The 4,264-nt window shown below is 33.4% G+C and overlaps 1 long non-coding RNA gene across 1 annotated transcript; it reads left to right on the forward strand.

Annotated features, from left to right (window-relative positions):
* Positions 1-1,186: 1,186 nt before the first annotated feature.
* LOC123902823 lies at positions 1,187-3,509 on the forward strand. The gene is made up of 2 exons (XR_006807747.1): positions 1,187-2,281; positions 3,254-3,509. It is a non-coding gene; the product is annotated as an uncharacterized LOC123902823 (long non-coding RNA).
* Positions 3,510-4,264: the final 755 nt, after the last annotated feature.

The raw sequence follows: 4,264 nt of genomic DNA on the forward strand, positions 1-4,264 counted from the left end.
TCCCCCTAAATTTTAAAAATACTCTGCTAATATTTAAGAATCTGAAACGTATTTTGCTTATTTCGGATTATAGAATCCGAGCACTTCTTATATATGGTGGCTAATGGTCAATTAGTGTTGGCTAGTGGTCTTCTTTGATTGGTGCTTGCAGAGGTGTTGCCTCTTATCTAGCAAATTGGTTGACTTTGTCAAGTTTATAAATGCTTTCCTTCATTTTCCGCCTAACTTGCATCATCATTCTCCTTCTACACTAAATTTTTATCATTTGTTTGTTTTCATGTCGGTTCTTTTCAAAAGTTTATGGGTAGATGATTGCATGATCTGTCATTGATCAATCATAATATTCTAATCATTGTTCTTTGATGATGAGGTGTGAAAATGTTATGTTGATCAACAAGGGATTGTTGAACTGTGATGATTAAGAACATTATGAACTTCTCAATTATTAAATAAAAACTTCTCAATTATTAACCACGACACATATGTAGCTTTCTCGGCGGTTGATGATTCAGCCACCTTTTTGAGTTGAGCTAAAAAGTTTCATCTATTTTCAATTTCCCTATAAAAAGTGAAAAATTGAGTTGCCTCGTCTTTTATTCTTAGGGGTAAATTTAAATGGCAAATAGGTGTACATGAATTGAGTAAAATCAAATTAAAAAAAACGACCAAATCGGTCTAAATCGGAACAATTTGAAAGTTTGGATAATGGGGTGGAGGTACAACTACAAGCGATTTGTAAAATTGGTGATCAAATCCAGGTAATAGCTTTATCCGGGTTCAACCCACATAAAGCATTCAACCTATATAAAAAAGACAACTAGTATAACTTACCCGTGCATTCGCACGGGTTAATGTTCAATGAAAAATATGAATAATTAAACTTTTAATATTTTGTTATTTTTTAATTATTGAGTCAGAAAAAATATTTTGTGATTTTTTAATCATTTGTGTAACATCCCGATCTTAATTAATAGGAAAATTATTAATTAAGATTATATATATATATATATATTGAAATTAATTAATTAAGAATGAAAAATAGTAGAGAAACACTTTGACAAACTAGTAATAAAGGGATAAAAGATATGGCAATTTAATGGCATTCGGTAGGGATGGGCCACACCCATAAATTATAACAATTAACAAGCCAAGAGAAATTGAAAAGCAAACTTTTCCTCTTCTCTCACGTCAAGAGCAACAACACCAAGACTAAGTGGGACCCAAACTTTCTCTATAAACTACATGAGTCTAGTGGCCAACCAATTGCTTCATTTTATACTTGATGAAATAACAAAGTCAGGGAGCATCATTTCTCTTCTTCCTCTCTTCACGCAAACCACATACACACCATAGTCTGGAGCTCAAATCTTCAAGTTTATTCCCTAAATCCATGTTTATAGATTAAATCCCAACATACCCTTATTTTGAATCTAATAGAGAACAAATTCATAGAGAAAAACAAGCTTTTCTTTGTTCTTCGTAAAACAAGACCACCATCTCAAACTTAACCCATTTTTCATGATTAGATCTTAAGCTATTATCAACAAAGCTATGGGAAGAAATTATGGAGATTAAATGTAAGTGTAAGCAAGAAAAATCCAACCTTTCTCCTCTTTTTCACTCCTAACAGAAAACCCTTTCTTTCCAATGCTTTACCCAAATAATCTATTCTTGTACCCCATGTTGGAAGGCTTTGCATGCACGTAAATCAGGAGTTTAAATCTCTTGGCTATGTTTGTAGATGCTACTAGTAGAGCATGTGAAATTCTATGGAAGAACTGTTTTGGGTACATGAATAGAAGCAGAGAAATAACAAGATTAAGGAAATATGGGAACTTGTAGAAGTTGGAAATGACTTGGAGCTAGTGAGTAGCAAAGCTGCGTTTTCTGTCCAGTAGCTGTTCTGTTCTGCTACTAAAGGTTGATTGTTCCTCTTCTGATCAGCTACTCTTGGTATTGAGAACTCATGGTAGGAGAAACAAGAATTTGGAATGGTTGTGCAAAACCAGTATTTTAGGACTGACCCTCACTAATAAGGTGACTGTTCACTCTATGTACATCTGTTTTGTATGGGGTTTGTTTCTATGGTTAGCTAACGAAATTTCGGTCGTTTCGACGCCAATTTCATGAATTTTGGAGCTATAACGAATCCTATAGTCGCGTTTGAAGTCCAGGGTCTGATGCAGAATTTTGGTCTGCAGGTTTAAGTTTTGTGGCTGCAAAATCTGTTTTTCGGCTAGCTCTGAAGATGTCATTAGCACGGTTCAGGCGTCATTTTCAGGTGGGTTCCTTTAGAAGCTTAACTTTTAGATTAGTTAGCACCTTTAGTTTCCCCAAATTCAATATATGTATGATAACATTAGTATTAGTTAGGAAATTAGTCTCCCCAAAATTATGCACGACAACAATAGGAAAATTAGGAAATAATTATGTGAGAAGGTTTAATCCCAAAACCATCTCCATTCTAATTATATAATAATATTTTAGTTGCCTATGACTGGACATGAATGAGATTGTAGGTGGAAACTGATAAACTCTTTTAAAAGTAAAAAGCCGAGAATTGAACTGGTATTATCGCATAGCGAGCATCTTGCTTCGCTAAGCGAGCGTATCAGATCAGGACTTTGTAGAATCAACATTTTAAATAAAAATCCACTCGTTTTATATCCCTGACTATTCTGGAATATTTCGTAAGCAGCGTAATAATTTTATGTGATTAGAATGTTTATCACGCTCAGGAACTTAGGTTCAGGAATTAGGACTGTTAGAATTACCCCGGGAAGGTTTTCTTTCTTTTGGGTAGGATAACCATTCAGGATTAGGAATTATGTTTCAGAATTTATCAGGATGTTTGGTCAATAGTACCAATATCAGGAAGCGTGGTCATTAGTACCATGTCAGGTGATTCATTCAGAATCCAAAATCATATAATAAGAACTGTAAGCTCATGTTGTATTCCGACGTACATTATTATCGGTAATACCAGGCCAGACACTCCGGGACCGGCTTACCCGGAGTGATCCTGTTATGATAAAATTGACAAGATAATTATTATGTGTGTTACACCTTATTGCTTTATTATCATATTGTGAAAACTTCAGGATTATGTTAGGATTAGACTATTAGATATTCAGGTTCATGTTAAAGTTAGAAACTATTAGTTTCAGTTGTCCCGGTGTAGTCACCAGTAGTTGGGTAGTAGGAGCTCATTGAGGCTTAGTAGTCTCATCCCACGCCTTTCAATTTTTTTTAGGTAAACAGGTTAACCGGAGCAAGGACCAGGCAGGAACTGATGATCGAGGCCGAGCTTGGATTATCGGATTAGAAGACTTTCGTCTTCTTCTTTGTTTATATGTTAAGCTGTTAAGTTAGAATTTAATTCTCTTCCGTTGTATTTATACCGGATTATCACGTTATTCTTGTGATATCTTGTAATTCAATCAATTTATTATGTTATTTTAATGTACTCAGATTCAATTATTAATATATCGACTAAATATTCTAGACAATTTAGTTAGGGTGTTACAATTTGTAAAATTAATTTGAATTTAATTTCTATGCATCGTCGGTGTAAAGTTATTTTGCACATGCATCCAATAATATACCGACACATCATATATAGTAATTAAAAACACATGATGTGTCACATTCATTAAATGATGTGGCAACGCGTCATTAGATGCATGTGTAAAAAAAATTACACCAACGATGTACAACAATTAAACTCAATTAATTTTACATTTAATGTAATAATTTATTTAAATATGAAAAATATTGTTATCAATTTTGGAAATTTTAAAGAGGAATGACGGAATGGAAAATGATATTCCACTTAAACTAAATGTTATTTTTTCCCCCGTTTCATCAGTCTCTGCAAGGACATATACAGATATGTCCTTGTATATTTGTTCTTTTATTTTTGCAAAAGAAAAAAAAAGAAAATTACTACGCAAAATTAATCTAACGGGTATTATGCATCTATTCTTAATCGTCATCTCTCTATTGTTGACCTTCGCTTTCTTCTGGGAATTTACTCTCACGTCCCCGTGTGGAAAAATATTCTCATATGTGGGAATAAAAGAAATCTATAGAATCTTCAAAACTCAGTATCTATTTCAACAATAAATAAATGCCAGGATTTTTTTTTATAAACAATAAATGCCAGAATTTCAATCTACCCTAAAATGGCGAGATTAATCCATATTTGACACCACAAATAAATTCACCAATAACAACTATCTCAAAGAGACTGCACTTCCACCAT

The sequence above is a fragment of the Trifolium pratense genome, linkage group LG1 (assembly GCF_020283565.1).
Source record: "Trifolium pratense cultivar HEN17-A07 linkage group LG1, ARS_RC_1.1, whole genome shotgun sequence".
Lineage (NCBI taxonomy): Eukaryota > Viridiplantae > Streptophyta > Magnoliopsida > Fabales > Fabaceae > Trifolium > Trifolium pratense.